Below are 20,548 nucleotides of genomic sequence, written 5' to 3'. Positions count from 1 at the left end.
AACCATCTCGTTGAGATGATGCAGGTCAAGGGGACAACACGAGTTTGGTACTAGCAAACACACACACACACCCACCTTGTGAACGACACAGTAAAATACTGCTGCTGATAAAAAAAAAAAAAAAAAAAAATGGGACCAAAAGTTTGGAAAGAATTGAAATTTAACAAGTGAAACTAAACTGAAGGCATCTCATTGAATGTTAGTAATCCGTGTCAGTGATCATAATCTCATCTGTGTTGATTTATGCTGGGGATGCACTTGATTTCTTTTCAATGTGCCTATACAAGCCAGGACAGTTTAAATAATCAAACTGTGATCAATTAAACGCCATGGCGCCCTATCTGAAGCCTCCATGCTCTCTACCTGCGTTTATAGTCTGTTGCTCTTCCATGTTTGTTTAAGAAGCGAAGTAATTGTAATAGTTTTCTCAGTGCATATATTATATTAATATGTATAGTGATCTGCACATGCATGCTGTCGGTTGTATTTGAAGGCTTTTGTCAAGAGGCTATTCTTTTGCTTCTTGCTTTTGACTATACCTGTTCGATATTCGGTTGGGAATATGTTGCTCGTTGCCCCTCTAATAAACTGTAAGGGTTTGGGGGTTGTCTTCTTGGGCGATCTGATGATAACGGTGTATCTTTTTTTGCCGGACCAGGTGTGGGCACAGACAGGGAATGGGATTGTATTTATGCTCCAGCCCCACCTTTCCCAGCAGATGGCGATCTTGGGCAGTGGTGTTGGAGGTGACTTGCAAAAAAGGGGGATGTGGGGGTATGGGAAGGGGATTGAAATGGAACAACTGCATGCAAAAGCAAGAAAGTTTAAGAAAAAGAAAACACTCCTTTCTAAAAGCAGCAGTTAACAAATCAGTAGTTAATTGCTTTCCTTTCTGTCATCACACATCAATCAAAAACAACATAGTGTAGGAAGTAGGGGGCGTCCCACTGGGGTTGTCTCCTGTCTCTTTTCAGATGAGAAACTAATTAAGCAGTGAGATTTTCTCTATTCATGTCCCCCTGATGATTTCATTCCCTCCATCTGCCTCCCAAAGCACCTTTTCAGCCATTACTCGGCTAGCGATGCAGTGTTCTCAGTTTCACATGGACGAATGACTGTGCAGAGCAGAAGCAATGGGTCAGGTCATTAGTTTCCTGGATGTATAGCCAACACTAACAGTCAGGTCATCACTCAGAGCCATTCCTTTAGGTATAGTGGGGTCTCTTAAGTAATTTTACAGCCAAGCAAACTTTCTCCAAACACCACTCGAACAAATACAGTAATCAAATAGAAAAACGTCAAAAAAAAAAAATAAAAAAATCAAAAGCTGTAATTGAATTGAAATAAAATTGCACGTTCTCTTGTGCTGTTGATTTTTGTTAGATTACTGATTGCATGGGTAATTGTTAAAAAAAATAATTGTAATTTTGTTTAAATGTATGATCAGTAGTGTATCTGAAGGTATTGTCTTTGAGGTATTTGCGTAAAAAAAAACAAAAAAACTATTATGTTTTCCATAGCACCAATATATAAACATAATATCGATGTTACACTAGTCTGTATAGTCAGGCTTATTGTTTCTCTTCAGCCCAGTGTGATCGAGGGACTTTTTGATCTCAATGCAAGTGTGCCACCAGCAGAGTCTCTGACAACCTATATTTATGCACAGCTAGCTATGCTTACAGTTGATCCCAGACAATGTGAGTCACATTAGTTTGGCTTTAGTTTTCCTACCGCCACCATTTCCAAGCCTGTTTTCCACTGTTGAAGCATCCACGCATGCACAGCTGGTGTCAGGCTTCAAACCGGGCAGGTGCTGGTAGGAAACAGCACTGGGATCCTGGAATAAGAACACTTGTTATTAACTTAATTACGCTGCAAGTGGAGGGGGAATGCATATTGCATTTTCCCCCCATCGAGATTTGACACTGCAGAGTCTTCATTAAGTCATATCTCTTTGCAGATTCCTTCCAGCATGTAAACACCTGTCTCTTTTCAGTGTGTCACCAATCAGCCGCAATTGTGTGTGTGATTTTTATAGTCTGAATGCCTTCATAGGGAGCCTTCCTGGTTTGCGTGGACAGCATTAAGAACTGTGTTCTGCCGAGTCTTTTATAAGTGTTTTAAATTGAATATTCAATTGCCTGTGAATTCCCAGTGCATCTACTAACTCACAGCGTGACCTTAGGCAAGATTCTGGATCGGAAGAAACTAGGCTGAATAGTTTCCCGTTAAAGATTGTCTACTAAGCAGATTGTGTCATTTTCTTTGAACTGTGATTCTGATGTTGCTATTAAAGGGACACTCTAATCCAAATGTGCAGGACAGTCCAAAGTAATCCACTCTGCTTTAAACAGTTAAGGGAGGGACGTACATAGTAAGCATTGAGTACAAGCTCTCAATAGCAGGCTTTTCCATTATGCGTTTTGTGCTTTGCATCTGCTTTCTTAAAAAAATATTTACTGAAACTTCTGTTTGTGGTTTAATCTAACCTGAGATCATAAGCATTTGAGGCATGCAGTCATTTTGCGTTCCACTGAAAGACAGTCCAGTCATATTAGAACTGCACATGGTGTACCAAAGCATGGCATAGTCACGTTCTGTATACAGAAGTCATAACTCTAAATAACCAGTTAAAATACTATATACTTATTTAATCATTTTAAATGAGCTGTAACTTTTCAAATATCTGGCTGTTTGGTTGCCCAGAACGTGCTTTCAGATGCAGCAGTTTATTCTCGTGTGTCAAACGTGACAAAACCCAATCGACGACAATGAACAGTGTAAGTGAAAAAGAAGTAGTGCTCTCCTGAAATGACCTTGCTTAGTTGCTGTTAGTGAGCAATTGTGTAGATCTGTCACGCATTTGTGGTGGAGAACTAAAGACCACCCACCTCATTAACAGGGCAATTATTTTAATTAAGAGCTTGAAATAATGCATTAATCAGCTTGGTTTGAGACAGATGGAGCTGTTTAAAATGTTGCTTTCACTTGAATAGTTGATACAAAACGTTAAATCTTTTGCTGAAAAGATATCAATTAAGGTTGTCATGTGGTATAAAAAGAGGCAAATGCAGGAGGGGAAGAAAGAAGAGGAAGAAAAAAAAACTTTTTTAGAGATGTTACCAATCAATTCCAAATTCTATTTCCAATCCCCTTTCAATCGATTCCAATTCGAATCCCCTTTCAATCAATTCCAATTCCAATCCCTTTTCAATCAATTCCAAATTCCAATTCCAATCCCCTTTTCAATTCCAAAATTCCAATTCCAATTCCTTTTCAATTCCAATTCCAATCCCTTTCAGTGAATTCCAACACATCACTGATGGCAATTGCAATCAGTAGTATTCTAAAATGAGCTTCCCACAACAGTGGCAACAAATTACTTCAATTGAAGTCGCTGCTAGTCAATTAAATTGGCTTCAAATGAAAGCAGTTGAACAATCACGGCAATTGGTATATCTCTAAAATGATCAATTCCAATTCCAGTTCTTTTTTAAAGTCCAATCCATAGCTTTCTAATTGTTAGTTTTGAAGAAAGCCATGAACAATAATTCGGTCAGCAAAAAAACAAGAAAAAACTAAAGAATGTAAAATGATTATCCATTTTCTATTTGAAATTATAAAACCGCATTGAAGTTTGTCCCAGTCTTGGCAGTCAACATTGCAGCAACACCTTTTGGGGTTAAATGAAAACAGTTGTACTTCTGGGACTGATTTTTAACTTAAATCTTTTACATAGATGTAAAACAGTGATCTGTTCAGGAATACCAAGATATTAAACAAGGGGTTTAAGTGAGAAAAACTGGTTGATAACATGTGTTCTACATTCCTAGAAATGGACCACATTCTGAGGTACCACAGCACTTCTGAGAAAGCTTCATCATTAAAATAATTTGCATATTTTTAAGGAAGAGACTATTAGCTATTCAGGGATACCTTGATAATTAGTAAGCAAGGTGTCTGAGTGGGATTAGAGAGAAAATAAATCTCCCACCTCGATTCTGACACCATAATTTTGACCGTCAGTTTATATAATTTATACTGGATATTCCCACTCAGATGCAACATCTGGTTGTCTGGGATGTGCTGTCCTCAGTTTATATCTGCAGGGGAATTGCAGACATGTAAATTGCATTAACCAGGGCTGTGATGAGGCACAGATGACAGGCAGAGTGTCTAACCTGTATTGGAATTTAGCCAGAACAACACACCTGCTCCTCTCCGACTAGAGCTACAGGATCTTTAATGTGTACGAGGTACCTTGGATTAACATCTCATCTGAAACACTGATCGACTGCGTATTTGAGCTGTAAAATCTGACACAAAGGAAATTACAAACACTGTTTAGCCAACAAGATCATCTTTGGATGTAAACAAATTCTAGTCAAGGCGTGTAACCCTGTGCATCGGGCTGCAATTGCTTTTTGACGTGAGTGATTGGTTAAGTTCACAGATCGGTTAAGTTAAGTCTACCTTGAGGTTTGTGGCTATTTGAAGAGGATACGTACCGTAACTTATAAACAAGATAACCGTTTTCCTGCCTGAAAGATAGAACATAACCATGAGATGATTATATAGCACAATAATGCCATCCAGAATTTTAAATGAATGTGGTTTTTGTTTCTAATAGATACAATGTTATAGATAAAATTTACACTAAATAAATAAATAAATAAATAAATACAAATTCTTCACAAACTCTTTCTCCTCTGGAATATTTTGAGGAAAAAAAAAAAAAACTCCCTGATGGGAGACCTCACACGGATGAGAATTTTTGAGCCAGTTCAAGACTTGTTATCCCCAACGTTTTCTGTATAGCACTATTGTCTAAATCCAGCCACGTGAAAGACAAAATTAAATAATTGCTCCAATTAATTTGAAAAACTTTTCTTTCTATTTTATTGAACAAAAGGCTGAAAAGCGCGGTGGTTACAAAGGAATTACTTCATACTGTGCCATTCCAGTGATTGACACTCGTGCCACAACAGCATGTCACTCTGCTAGACAGTCTCACCTAACAGGTCTCAGTTCAGACTATCTCAGAGTTCAACATCCGAAAAATGCATTCACAGCAAAGAAAAAAATAAAGTGTGTGTGCCTGGTCTGAGCACATACAGTACTACTCCAATACAGTTTAGACAATGATCCCCCACAACCACCACCAAGCAAACTTCTGTCTAAGAAACTGCTGGAACATGTTCATTGCTTTATGTTGTCAAAGGAATATTTAGCTTTCAAGAACTCACAATCTCTAAACAATTTGTCAATGTTCGTTAATTAAAAATGAACCTGTGTCTGTTAACTCCTTCACGGAAAGATTTTCTCACTGAACGATGTACTGGTAGGATGAATTCTTTCCCACGATAGATTAGGTATGCTAGCAAAAATTTGTGTAAACGTTTTTGCCTACAGTAGCGCACCTATGAGAGATGGCAAATAAAACCCTATAGCGTAACAATCATATTGTCTTAACACAGGCTGCATTTATGGACTTTGATACATTACATATAGATTTAACTTTTGCGGTTAACAAAATTAGAGCAAGTTATCATAACAATATAGTTTAAGAGAAAATTAAGATAACAGGGTAAAAAGGCTCCAAAAAACTTCCAAAGTAGCCTGTCAAATGAGGAGACTTAATGGGTTAATCGGCTTTATAGCTATACAGATATCTAAAAAAAAACATGGCATGGCCAAAACCGGTTCAGCATGGGAGTCTTCCTACCAACTCTGAGGCCTGTTAAGGCCTCTCAGGCTGCAGTTATTGTGAAAGACAGCTATGGAATGTATGTTATATTAAATACCATTTTGTAATGTCACAAAACCTTTACCAGGAACTGACAAGCTTTCTCTTTCTGACAGTTTTGTTACAATGGTGAAACAGAAATGAAGCATCCCATGGCAGTATTATTTATTTATTTATTTATTTATTTGGTGGCTAATTCACCTTAAGTCTTCGTTTCCCATCTGCAGCAGCCAGGGAGCAGGGCCACTTAAAAAAGTGAGTGTGTATTTTCAAAAGGCTGTCCTGTCCGAATATCTAACAGGTCCTCATTGGAGTAATGGGTCTCACATATGATTGAACCCAGGAATGTAAATGGTGTTAATATTAATGGGAAGAAAGCCTGCGGTGCTTTCCTCAGAGCTTCGCAGAGCCGTGGATAGTGAGAGAGGAGACTGGGGAGGGATTATCAAAGGTAAATAAGTCAATTGACTCACGGGTGGTTAAACTCTGTCACCCTGAGCCTGTAGCTAACAGTGTATTAATTGAACTGCGGGCAGCTAGAAAGGTACTACAGGTGATAAAATCCCCAAACACATTAGTGCACTGGCCTTGAAGCGCTGTTGTTCCACGGTGCCTGATAAATGAGTCTGCACCAGCTCCTTGGTTTCAGTTTTACATCTTACTGTGGTTAAGCCTTTTGTGAATTCTGCCTCAGTGGAAAGCAGTCCTTCTTGAAGTTGTTTACATTGCCACAGTCGTTTTTTTACGCCACACTGTGAGCCAAATAAGCATGCTCATGTTGTTACTTGCAGCAGTAGGAGGTTATGCATGTAATTTCTACTGACAAAGAAAAATAGACATTTAAAAAAAAAAAAAAAGGAAACGCAGGAAACACCTCCAGATATCTAGGCAGATAGCAATCTTTTTAAACTCTGCCGAACACCGCGTGTTGTCATTTAGCATTACATTTTTTTTCCCCCAGGCGTTGAGAGCGTGTGGGTTTATCACATTTTTTGGAGTGAACCGAGTTATTTTGCACAGTGCACACAATCTTTATCTGCAGTAGGCAGGCCAAGTCAATCCAGAACCTGTACAGTCTCGTCTGATTCTTCACATATCAGAAACACCATTTTTCTACTCTACTTTTAAAAAAAAAAAAAAAAAAAAAGACAAGTAAAATAAAATTCTGAATTGCAGATTTCCAAATTTGTATTTGTTTGTCTGGTAGCCATACTTGGGTAGCCATACATCGTAGCCATAGAAGTAGCCATACTTCAACTTTGAACTGCCAAGGCCTTTTATACAGTATTTATTTATGTACTTATATGTGCTTTTCTCACCAAGAGAAAACCACATATTGGGTCATATGGCTACAATTAACAAAAAAAGCCTAGAGTACAGAACTGAACACAAACGTTGTGAAGGGACGAGCTGGAAAGGCTGTTTAAGATAGTTTGGCTCAGCCTGTTTAGTTGCCTTTTATGAAAAATCACACCAAAAAAAATCAATGGGGGACAATATTCCTTATACAAACAGAATGAATAAATACACACGATGACAGAAGAAAAACAGACCCCCCCCCCCAGCCTCTGAGAGCATAATACATGAGCACTACAAAAAGCCCTTTTTTTTCTTCTCTGCATTGAAAAGGTTTAAAGTTTGAAAAATGAGCCCGTTCCCATCGCCAGTCGAAATAATAAATAAAAGCAGGTGTGAAGGGTCAGAATTGAAAGCAGCTGGATATGACGGATGTGATATGGCTTCTCTGGGTTTCAATCTTTAATCCCTGCGGCTAAACTCGAATACCTCACTCCTGACGTAATGCACAAATGTAAAAAAAAAAAAAAAAAAGAATGAGAACACATGGAGAGAATTGTGTGGCGCTGCGAGGAGATTTAACATTCTCCAACATTTAACAAAGACTCACACATGTTAGGGCTGAAGCGAAGAACATTCACGTTTCTTTTCCTGGGGGTATTGCAACTATGGCGATTTTCTGCTGTATACCATATAGCCTGTTGAAACCATGATGAAGCTAGGGCAAGAGAAACCACAGCAATGAAGAGTGGTAAAGATATGGTAACGCATGTGTACAATCATCGTCATGAAGTATATAATTTACCTTGAAAAGATTTCTAAACAAAATAATAATACATGAATGTTCAGGTTTGTTCAGTACAGAGGCAGCATTAGAAGCTGGAATATTTGGTAATATCGTTTTATAGTCCTGTTTTTTATTATTTGTATTCATTACCTGTTTTCTTCAATTTTTTATTATTATTATTATTATTATTATTATTATTATTATTATTATTATTATTATTGTTATTTATTGTTACTTTGTAATTTATACTATACTTCTGTCTGTTTTAACTGACTTGTAAAGCGCTTTGAGATACAGTGGTATGAAAGGCGCTATATAGATAAAATAAACTGAAATAAAACTTTAAAAATTAATAAATCCTGAATGCAAATGTTTGTAAATTCAGCGAGGAAAAAGTGACCAGATAAATGAACTGTTTGGACAGACTTTTCTATTCAAACCTGCATTCAGTGGCACTGGAACAATTTTTAAAATGGGGGTGCTGAAAGCCATTGAACAAAACTGTAACCCCTGTATATGATGGAAGCCACGCAAAGCCAGGGGGTGCTACCGCACCCCCAGCACCCCTAGTTCCAGCACCCTTGCTTGCATTCTGCCAATGATCATTAGTCTCTGGTTGTTGATCAGCCCTAAACACCATTCTGCTGACAACCTCTCTTCAGAGTTTCTCAATTACAAACTCAATATCCTGTTTATATGGGCTTTTTGCACCTCAAGCATCTCAATACAATAACATATTTGTCATCAAAGGCTTGGGTATTCACGCAAAGGAAGATCTGGGACAGAAAACCCCTCAGAGATACTTCTCATATTGTTATTAAATGAAAGAGGAAGGGGGGCAGGGGGGTGACTGTACCTCCCAGGCATTCCTTATAACTAGTTGTTTTTGTTTTTTTTTCAGATCTTTGAAATTTGCCTGCGTATCTTGATGGGGGAGGGGGGTGGTCACAGTGCCTTTGCTAGGGCTTGGGATTGTTCTCACGGCTTTTCTTACGTGGAAGAACCACTCTTGCCTCGGTCAGGATCAGATCCCAGTCAGCTCCACATTCTTGTCTCTTAAAAGCTTCCAACAGGGCCTGTGTTTCATGAAAAGAGATTCCTTTAGTGAGGCGACGGAATTGAAATGCAGGCGTTTGTAGGACGGTATTGTTAGTAGACAAATGAGAAAAAATTTAGCCTTTTATTGAAAGTAGCTAGGAGCAAATTAATGGCAAAAGACAGCCCTGTGAAAAGAAAGCCATTCCTTAGTAAGCTAGCAATGCCCTGTAGATCTATGGCTCCCATCTACTGGGCGCCACAAAAGGACCATATTCATACACTTGTGCCCTCCCTCGTTGGTCGCCAGTGTGAGATCTGACAAGTCTGCTGTCTTTATCAAAACTTTACTAAAAGGCCCAGCAACACAAAACTGGGTGATATTTTGCAAATCAAATGAAACTAATCACAGAGAAGCTAGAAACATGAATTGCCTACTTGAAGCGATTTTGTTTTCCAAAATGCGTAAATGGCAAATGATTAAATGTAGCCAATTTATACTAGTTTTGTCACCTAGGTTTGTCTTTGGAGGTACCGTTGGCTTTGATTTGGTGCTGATTATGGTTACAGTGTTACTATGCATTTAACTACATCCTAGGGTGAACCCATTGATCCCCTGCGTTGATCCCGTGCTATTCTCATTTCATTCATACTGCTGCATTTACAGTAAAGCCATGGATAAAACAGCTAGTGTTTCACAGCTGGTTGAATAAATGGCTGAGGCCACTCATTCACAGACCCTCAGTAAAGCAGTCAAGACATGTGCTCCTTTCAGAGGCTGCTTCCTGCTGAAGCCCTTCAAATGTTTGCACAACTGGGATCAAGTAAGAACTCATCGTTAAGAACTCAAAATACAACATTTACATGAGAAGGTATATAAGCAGTTCCATAAGCAGTGAGAGCTGACTATTGGAGATGCTTACGTCATCCCAGGCATTCTCTCTCTCTCTTGTCTCTGCTTATATTTCAAATTCAATGCATATGAACATGCAATAACGTTTATTAACAGTCACTTTGTTACTGTCCTTTAGTGCCTGTAGAAATCCGAGAATGGAACTAATGGTGGTCTGTACCACAGTGTGGCCCGAGTCTTGTGTTTGGGAGAACAGTGTACTGTACATCAGTCCCTGAATACTGTCTGGCTGTGGTTATTTGCACTTCATATGAAGGGGATCATTTCACTTTGTTTACAGCCGTGGGGGTGTGTGTGTATGTCATGGGCATACTTGTTAAATATTTTCAGACACCTTCAATGTGCATAAAAGTTGTTTCTAGGCTTGACAGTGAATAAACTAATAATAAGCTAAGAGATTCACATTTTTAAAAGCTGGGGCAAAGGAGAACTGTGTTGTTTGTTCAGCAAAATGGTCTAACCTTTTTACAATTAATGCGCTGCAAAGGGAGAAGCCTATTCACATACCACATTATTGCCTCTGTGAAACAAAGCCTACATTTCTTTCTGTCGGTGGACTCCCATAGGTACTCATCTAAATATAGACTCCATCAGCTTCCCAGGATGAATTTGCTATGCTTGCAATATATTTTATGCATGATATGGTGATTGCAGTGATTGTTCACAATGGGACGACTGTAGCACAACCCTCAGAAGAAACATTTCCTCATTTTTTAAGCCTGCCTCCAGCACATCTTAGGTACGTGCACCGTACTGATTCATATTCCGCCCTTAAAGGGTCTTATGGCTGATCAATGAATCTATAGCCCTCCAGGTCCCATTAATTTTAATATGTGGGGCTGCAGCCATTCTGGGTCTGTTAACAGCATGTTAGGAAACATGTTGCCGAACAAAAAAAAAATCTCTTTTAGTGGCTTGTGTCTTATGACTCGCAGGCATGCAAGACTTCTAAAGAAGTACAATCACACCATTCTGAGATTCATCTATGTTTCCGCAGAGAAAGCCTTACATATATTTCTATATACATATAAGAAGCGGAACAACGGAATGTGTGTGCCAAAGAGTCCAGCTGTTTCTGCAGTGGTGTTTAATGGCTGGATCAGCAGCTTGCAAGCATTGCTGGAACTAACAGGGTCAGTCTTGAACTTAGTCTAGAAGTTGTGCTCCATCATGTGTCCTCAATCATTAAACCTTTCCCAGCGTTTCTTAACCTGTTGAAGACCATGCTTTGTTGGCCTGTCATGAATAAATCTATATTGTTTGTAGGTTAATGTTGCACAAAAAACCCCAAACTTTTAGATATTTAAGAAGGTTGTTACAGTAACTAACTAGTCCATGTTGAAATAATTAACTTGTTTCTTGTAAAACATTACTAGCTAAAACTGATCATAAATATGTCATTCATGACCCCTTGGTGCTCTTTAGGCAAAGTAGACAAATAGACAAGAGTATTGATACCTTTCAGGAACAGGGTGTTGGAAATGAGCTACCACTTCCGATAAGTTAAAGGTTAAGATTTAAGAAGCTTCAGGAAACGAATACGAGCACTTTAAAAAAAAAAAAGTTTTTAATTCAGCTCCTTTATTGCATAACGTCACTATCCTGGCGGCGTGAATGGCCAACACCTTTATTTGGCCACTATATTTATAGGCCTGCTGTGTTCAGATGTGATACAGGATCTTGGCACAGTGTTTCTTTGGCTATTTCCACTCTTCTGGATTTGCTTCATTTAATTTGGTCCGAAAGCTTCACTCAGGCAGTAACCCGAGACACAAACGGGCTTCAGCACACCCCATCCTCAAGAGGCAAATTTACACACAAAGAAAATGATGTAGTTGAAATGGATCTGTTCCAACACCATTATTCAGTTGGACACCAATGACAAAAAAAAAACACCAATGGTTCATGAAAGAAGAGGAGAGAAAGTGGCTTTTTTTTCCAAGAGACACAACATTAACTGCTGAAACCACAGTAGAGCATATCTTCATCGTCTATCCTCCTGGGGTTGGACGTGACACCCCTTCCGTAACACCTGCATTTCAGTGCATGTAGCTTTAGCCAGTTCATTATTCTTCATAATCCACCGTGTAGAAGGGTCACAGAGTCAAAGCACTGCCGCTTGAGACCAGGGTGTCATGCAGTCATGGTTCAAATACCGGTTGCACCAAGTTGTCAGTCTTGTCTAGGGCCATAGGGAGGGTTGCATTTATCTTTGTGCTCCTGCAGGTTTAGAGTAGAAAGTCATTTATGGTTAGTTCACTTCATCGGCCTTCAACGACCACCACTGGGCATTCACCCAGCCAGTCCAGACAGAGACTTCCCAGGCTGGCCTTTACCTTCTTTGCTTGGGTTCAGCGAGTGAGCAAATCGATCTTCAAGCGGGTTGCAGCGGTGCAGCATCATTCGAACTGAGATTTTCAAATCTGTTCTGACATATCAATTATCTAAGTAGCTCTGTGTAGCACCCTACTTTTTAGAAATCTCACAACGGGTTTAAGGTAAAGCAAAGCATCCTCTAACATTTGCAGAGACACACTCCCTTGTCCACAGCTCGGAGGGTGTACAGAAAAACCAGCATCTCTTGGCTGGAGCGATACTTGTGGCTGCTTGGCTTGCTTCCCAACTGTGGGTGCTTATTGTTTTGAGCTCAGAAGCTAGGGCAAGCATTCGTAAAAACCTTTTTGAGATAGGATTAGACCAAAATATTACCTAATTAGGGGAGTTAATTGTTTGAAGTGCATTTTAATATCTCTATCTTCAGCTTGGGCGTTAGGTTATCATGGCTGATTGTTAAAATTCATTCGTTTTCTAGCGTGGCCAAGTTATTCTATGGATAATAATAATAATAATAATAATAATAATAATAATAATAATAATAATAATAATAATAAAAAACCCTACTGCAGCCCACAGCGATGTCTCGAGGGCAAAACATTTTATGTAAATGTGTGCATGATGACACATGATACATCCGCTGGGAAAGAACTCAATTGACTTCATGGGATGCAATAAAAAAACGTTTCTGTCTGTTAACTGAAGTCAGATTGATTTTATGTACATGTAGATAGAATTCAGTGCATTTTTGATTTATAGACAAAAGATGCATACAAATTTGAAAATGTATGCATATTGTTTATGTCATATTTTTGCAGGTTTAATAGTTAGTTTGTATTTCATATTGTATGTTTCCGTTTCAGTGGTGGCACTTTTTAAAGAAATCTGCAAATTCACAAATCTTTGCCACCTTTATCGAGGCTTTAAGCACATTATTGAAGATTAGAAGCCGTTTATAGATGCAGATATTTAAAATCCTACTGAAAGTAGTCCCATCCCATGTCTTTTTTTAAAGATCTTTGATCTTCTGTCAATGTTATATTTGTTGGTGGCACGTTCCAGGCAATGTGGCTGTAATACCTCAAAGCTTACTTATTATTACTTACTTATTATTACTTAGCATTCACTCTTGTTCTCAGTGAGTTCATTGGCTGAGTTGGTAGTTAGTCTAGTAAGACCCTGTTGTCTGCTATATTTCTTATAAGAACATTACACAGTCCAGATTTGCTATTGTATGCAGCTCAGACGAACTCAGAAATTGCTATTTAAGGAATGCAAATTGTCAACAACAGTGATGAAACAACAGATTTAAAGCGTTGATTCTTTGCGACACCAGTTGTTTAATTATATGGCTTATCTACACATTTGGCTGGTTCCCATTACTTTTGGAATATGGTTTTAATGACAGCATTTTGCCACACAGAAGCTCCAGCAAAACAAGGAGAAAAGGAAAAGCCGTTTTTAAGTTTTGCTTCCAACGTCAAGAGTACTGGAAGATGGCAAGGAATAACAAATTACTCCTGGCTGCTCATGCATCACTAGACCCACAAAAGCACACAGGACATTACACACAAGTATACAGACTGTGAACAACCCTTTCAATTATTAATTAGAAAAAAGCAGAGCTTAGATAAACGAGACTGGAGCAGCATGCGCTATTCCCTGGGAAGGGATGGGATTAAATAAAACAAAAAAACAAAACCACTTCTAAAGAGAGACAGAATCTAGGGACTATCCAGTGGGACACTGCAATAGAAAAGGCAATTGTTGTACGAACAAATATATAGAGAGAAGATTGCTAGCTTCCAAATGTAGCAGATATTGCAGCAGAACTTATAACGGTTTCTTTACTGTATATATTTTTTTCTACTATGCTGTACATGCCTTTTAAAATTCACATCTCACCCTTCAATTGTCCTGCAGATCCAACATAGTGAGCCACGTGGGAGGTAATTCAAAGACCAGCCTTGCAGACAGCATGAATGTGAGAGCAGGTGAGAAAGCTTGTGAAAGCATGGCGAACTAGCTGAAGCATGGAGCTGGCATCCTGTATCCTGAAGGGATATGCAGATATGTGCATCAATCGAGAATCAAAAAGAGACACGTAATATTTGTTCAGAAGCTACAAGTTCAACTCTTTCAGTACTAAGTAATTTTATAGAAAGATAAACTAACTGTATGGATAACTCATTGAAAAAAAGATGGGAATGCATACAGTATACGTGGCCATGCACAAGATTACTGGTTAGTGACAGGCTTCTGTTGGTAAGTCACATATAGGGGTCTGTCAGGAGAGAATCTAAACACTCCAGGTATTAGTGTTATGGTATTATACTGTAGTACAGTATTATATTACTGAACTATCTGGAAACTAATGTTGTTTTGCCTCATGATGATGAAAAGGGTCTTTGTCCCCTGCACAAAGATAATTGATAATGGAGATGTTTAAGCCTCAGTAGTATAAAGGGTTAGAAGTATAAACATCTGATATTCAATATGGACTCCAGCTAGAATTCTCTCGCACCACAGCATTGCTGGCATTGGTAAGATATTAAATAGAGGTTTCATTAGAATGTGCTTATACTGGAAAGATCCACATTCTACACACTGAGGCTGATAGCGTGCAATGGTTCTGCAAAAGTTGCACGGCCAAGTTCTTAGCAGAGCCATGCTCTTGGGGTCTAATGTAAAAACAGAATCAAAGATGGTATAGTTGTTGGCTCAGAGATGACCCGGACTGAAGATATGTCCAATAAAACTTTAAATATAACACAATATTAAGACATTTTACAGGAGCACACATTTTGTGCCAGTCCCTTACAATGCTCACTCATTAATACGAGATCTGCTGGCTTATACTTTTGTACCTCTTCTCACGCACTTTATATGCATACAAAATCTGACTCCAAAAATAGTATTTTTCTGAAAGGAAAGGAACTGAAAAACTGAAAAAAAAAATAATGTTTCCGCATTTTTTTTTTTTTTTAAATGCATTACCTCATGAAACAATCCAAACAATATATTATTATCATTTTTTACAGCATTAAAAATAATATTGTATTGGACTACTAGTCCGGGACTTTCTGTATGATGGATTTCAGGTTGGAATTTCAACACCCTAAATCTGGATTCAATCTTAGCTGAATACTGCAAAAAAAAAAAAAAAAAAATTGAAGCAAAACATTTCAGAGCGGAGAGGGGAAAAGCAATAAAGCAAAGAAATGCACACGAAATTCATTTTTATTTTGTTTGGCTGTTGATGTTAACTGTCATATGCTTCCATTGCCAGCACCTACAGTGACCCCCCCACTGTTTCTCCTTCCGCCAAGCTGATACCCAGATAGTATTCCACACCCCACTAGGTGTTAAAAAAATGCCCCCTGCTTCATTTTATTCATGGTAGGTTGCCATAGTCCAGCCTTTTTTGTTCCCTTTTCCAGGGATTGTCCTTCTATGCAGAATGAAATGTGCAGTGCACAGTATATTTAACACAGCCATCTGGTTGACTCTATTAAGTTGGTCATTGCCATTTTCTCTAATACTTTATGTAATAAATAACCCTGTACTGTAATAAAAACACTGTTATTGTCAGGTAAGCCAGCCAATTAGGTTATGGCCTTACACAGCCTTGGTCCTCTTTCATGGAACTCCTTATAACTAGAGATATTCCAAATCTGTGGATAATGGAACTTCTTGGAAATGACAGAATTTTCAGGCTGCCGTGGAATTCACAGTCTACCACAGATCCTCCATAGCCATATATTGCTCAGTTGTTTGGTTCTAGTTTTCTTAAATTAACAGATGTTTTGTCTCCATCGAAAAGAAGGAGTTAATTAAAGACTGAAGTTAAGGCTTGGCCCCAAAAGAAGTCTCATGTGATGCGATGTGGCGTGATATGATGGGGCTATGGCTATAAAAATGCACCGTATCAATTGAAAATTGTTCTTGATGGCTGGTCTGTCATAAGGAACAAAGAAGCTGCCTCTTGATTAGATAACACGGCCTCTTACTGACTTTACGATAAATGTATTGCTTGCTGTGGAATGCTAAGTCACCCGTAGCAGCTGTAAACCCCTAATATAATCCCACAGTTCTCACACTGTAATTATGGCACTGTTAATTTGTTATTTACATGGGGAATCTTTACTCATACATGTATGTATGCTCAATGCTGAAAACAACCCTGCTTGGATTACCTAGGTCACAAAATGATATTCTGAGCTTTGAACTTACCTTATGCATTTAAATAGAAAGCAGGAAAAATGATTACCAAAAAAAGGTTAAATACTGTATCCCATTACACGTTTAAAGTAGGAACCCTCCATTAGTGTGTCGCTGCCTCTCTTTTTGAACTCAGCACTTACAGGCCACACATTTGAAACTGGGCAAAATGCTTAGTGCAAAAGTGCACATCCGCCTACGGTTCGAGTGGTTGTAATTTACACAATTTCAGCATGTGCTCAATGAGAGCCAAGTCTGAGTTGAGAAGTCCTTTGTTTCCGTCCAGTTGCATGTGAAACACTCACGTAATTCCATCTCTCCGCTATTTATTTTTTTGAAACACGAAATTCTGAAACAGGAGAAGCAGAACGAGCCCCTGTTGAAAACCTCAGTGTTTTAATATTTTCCGTCTTCTAATTATTATTTTTATTATACGCGTGCGTGCGAAACACAATTTTTAAAAATTATTTTCCAGTCGAATGTATTAATGCTTCACGCACATTCATCCAGTTCAAATTATTCTGATGAAATAGCCAAGGTTTGATTTCTTTTCCCCATATATACATTCCAACCTCTTTTTAAACGGCACACAAAAGAAGCTTATTCTCAAATAACGTGCGGGACAGAAACGAACACTGGCAGAGACTCAAGAGGATGTAGCTACTAAAAACAGTTTGAACTTAATACATTTCACATAGTATTTCAGTGCTTTTTAATAAAGAAAGTCTAGGGTATGCGAATAAGATTCTGCAGTAGTTCATAATTCATTGCAGCCATTGTAACTGGAAGCATACTTACCTGGAATAACATCTTTTTAATCTTTGGACACCAGCTTGTCCAAACCCATATGGAAAATCTTCTAATATAATGATGCACTAGTCGTTAAAGGCTTGCTGAGACAGCACTCTTGTCTGATGTATGTCTTGTCCAAATGATGGCTGTTTTTTGTGTCAGGTGTGTTACAGGACTCACTCGCTGTCAAGAAAGAGGGTCCTCTTTACACCCTGTGCCAAGTCCAATCTATTAAAAATACTTACTGGTAGATGGTTGTCCAGGTTTCATATTTAATGTATACACCACCACAACCTTAAAAGAACTTTCCTTTTGATTCTGGTTCTCTTGGTAATGGGTGAGAATGGTGCAATATTATCCTAACTGGTTAGTCTTTCCTCTCTCCACTCTCCGTCAAATCCTTTCATCTTTGCATGCTCAAGTAAGATTCACAAGTTCTTTCAAGGTCTCTATCTAACTAATGCAACCCTCACAAGCCGCCAGTAAAATATTCAGAACCAGTTCCTGGTGCTTCCAAGGCATTGCATTAAATCTGCAGTAGATGTTTGACGTGTTTATGTATTATCATGTGTTTTTAAATTGCTGTATTCTAAAATGATAGACAAAGAGAAGGAGAAGTGATACCTTTTATTGGACTAACTAAATAATAATTATTTCAAGACCTCAAAGGTTTCTTCTTCAGGTGAAAGTAGGAAAGAGAGATTGATGTTTACATTCCAGTCTAAAATGAAATGCAATGCAACCCAAGGAAAAAGGAAAAGGCATGTACAGGAGCAGTTTGATCTGAGCAAACAAGTTGAGTTATTGGAATGTATAGCGCTGATCATGAACAGTCCGTTCTTTATGTATCTGTCTCATGAACTGCCCCCACTTTAATGAAAGCGCCACTCATTGGTAACAATGCCCTGTAAGCATGGCTTGTCTTTCCTAATGGGTTGCACTCTTGGTACATTTTTTTTATTCACTTAGAAGCCAGACTACCACATCTCACCGAAATGAAAATATCATTTTACAAGTAGTTCCTTCTGACAGATCGGATGCTGGAAATTTTAGCATCATTTTGCTCTTGTCTTGTTGCTCTTAATATGAATTATTTGATTATCTTTTTTCTGTGGCTGCATGTACAAATTGACTGTTCGTGAAATGTGCCCTGGGGAGGGGGGTGTGCTATAGCGCCCTCTGCTGTGACGATTAAAAAGAAAAACAACTAAACATTTGTAAGCGCTTCATTAATAAGGCCACATTTGTTAATTGAATCCAATTAAATATTATTCCATGTCCAATTTATTAATTAAATTAACTTATAATTCGCTGCAAAAACCCTTTTCCCTGCTAAGAAAGTTGGGTCCTTGTTATTTGCGTGTTAATTAAAACCATTATTATTATTTTCTAGAAAATGTGAATACAATTAAATACTAGGACTGATGTACTATGAATCTCCCCCAGCACATACTGTAATTTTGACTTTTTGCCTGACATGGAATACAGCTATAATCCTCGCTGTGGTTAGTCTTTCCTCTCTCTGAGCTCCGTAAAGTCCTTTCATCATAACGTGCTCAAGTAACAGAGTGCTTTAAGATGTATTTCTAACTAATGCAACTCTCACATGCTGCCAATGAAATATTCAGAACCAGTTCCTTGTGATCACCAGACATTGCATGATAATCTGCAGCAGCATGTATTTATTATTGTGTATGTTCTATGCATTCCCTTTTAAATGCAGCTAGACAAACATTTAACATGGAGAAAGACCAGAACTGATATAACCAGTAATTAACATGTCCAACAATCACAGTGAGAAAAGGCAGTGACTTCAGAGGATATCAGAAAGAAAGAAAAAAGAAAGAAAGAAAGAAAGAAAGAAAGAAAGAAAGAAAGAAAGAAAGAAAGAAAGAAAGAAAGAAAGAAAGAAAGAAAGAAAGAAAGAAAGAAATATGTTTGGGAGCAACTTTTTGTAATAACATACATACAATATAATTGTGTTACTGGAATGTATAAGGTTGATCATTCATGAACAGTAAATTCTTTCTGTGTTTGTCACATGGTCTGCTTGTAATTTGCAATGGTATGAACACCACGTTAGAGCCGTTTGCTTCATGAAAAAGTCAATCTCCCTGACCAGCATTATGTCTGGAACATCATAAAAAACACCAGTGGACAGTTTCCTGAAAGCCTCAACGATGGTTTTGAAGAATGTTAACAGCTCACGCCCATGTGTGAGCAGTTCCCAATATATAGACAAGCCAGCCCTAAAGCATAAGCAGGTGGCAATGACCCAGATTCTGATACCCTTATTAAGCATTTGTGCCTTAACCATTCTGTACCCTGTTTCACCACAGTAGCATGAGGGGCTCTGCAGATATATCTAAAGTGTGTGCAGGCTGGGATGTTACTTTGTATAATGAGAATCATTATTTAAGTCAGGGGTGGTCTGAGTTGGTCCTTTCAGTCCTGGTCTTTGTTTCAACCTTGTTAAACTGAAACTGACGTAGATCCCATCGCACCTGTTAAACCTGGCGTGGAATGGCCCTCCAGGACTGTGATTGGACACCCTTGATTTAAGTGGAGATAGACTTAAGACAGGGGTAAGAAGACACTTCTTTACAGAGTAATGAGAGTATGGAACAGGCTGCCTCACCATGTTGATAATACTGGAACACTTGAAGACCCGACTTGAGTTTTGAGGTTAACCAGCAACGAGGAACATTAGAAGCCCGGATGGGCTGAATGGCCTAGTCTCGTTCATACATTTTCTATATAGATCCTTGAAAGCCTCTAGAAGCCATGACTCAATCTTGCTCTTTCAGGTGAATATGTGATTATGGTCCAGGACGTGACCAGCCCCCCGTTCCTGAACCGCCCTCTAGCGCCAGCGTTTGTGCTTCTCAGAGTCATTCCCCCGAAGAATGGCAAGAGCAGTAAGAGTGGAAGAAAGGAAAGCAAGTGATCACACCAGTCAAGGCAGCTTCTTGGAAACTAATGTGTGAGTGACTCAATTCTAGCAGGGATCACCATGTGTGTGTTTTACACTACATTTTCATTCCAGATAATCTCATTGAAGACCAAAGCATGGAGATATTGGCAATTCAAAAGGGTCTATAATGTTTATTTTACAAGAAAGCCTCAGTACCTTGTATTGTTTTTTTTTTCTTGTTTTTTTTTTACTGTATGTGAAACGTATCATAAAATGTGCAGCCCCTTCTTGTTTGTGTCTCATTTTGTGCGTCAGCTTGGCAGTGTCAGATTCTGTCAACACAGTCATTGACTTTTATGGCATCTGCTGTTATTTCTTGCAAATATGCAAACGAACGTTGTTGACAACTGCAATAATAATAATAATAATAATATATAATAATAATAATAATAATAATAATAATAACAATGCCACCATTTGTTTGAGATGTATTATTAAATATGCAGA

At 38.4% G+C, this 20,548-nt stretch overlaps 1 protein-coding gene across 2 annotated transcripts in view; it reads left to right on the top strand.

Annotated features, from left to right (window-relative positions):
* Nucleotides 1-20,329, top strand: part of LOC121328248 (MORN repeat-containing protein 1-like) — a 50,408-nt gene extending 30,079 nt beyond the window's left edge. Inside the window, exons 13-14 of one of the 2 annotated variants that reach the window (XR_005951664.1) lie at nucleotides 14,038-14,108; nucleotides 19,935-20,329. The gene's annotated coding sequence lies outside the window, so the exon portion shown is untranslated. The remainder of the gene's footprint in view (nucleotides 1-14,037; nucleotides 14,109-19,934) is intronic. The other variant, XM_041272819.1, reaches the window with a different exon arrangement.
* The last annotated feature ends 219 nt before the right edge of the window (nucleotides 20,330-20,548 follow it).

Source organism: Polyodon spathula, chromosome 16 (assembly GCF_017654505.1).
Source record: "Polyodon spathula isolate WHYD16114869_AA chromosome 16, ASM1765450v1, whole genome shotgun sequence".
Lineage (NCBI taxonomy): Eukaryota > Metazoa > Chordata > Actinopteri > Acipenseriformes > Polyodontidae > Polyodon > Polyodon spathula.
This window is presented reverse-complemented; position numbering and strand designations above follow the sequence as displayed.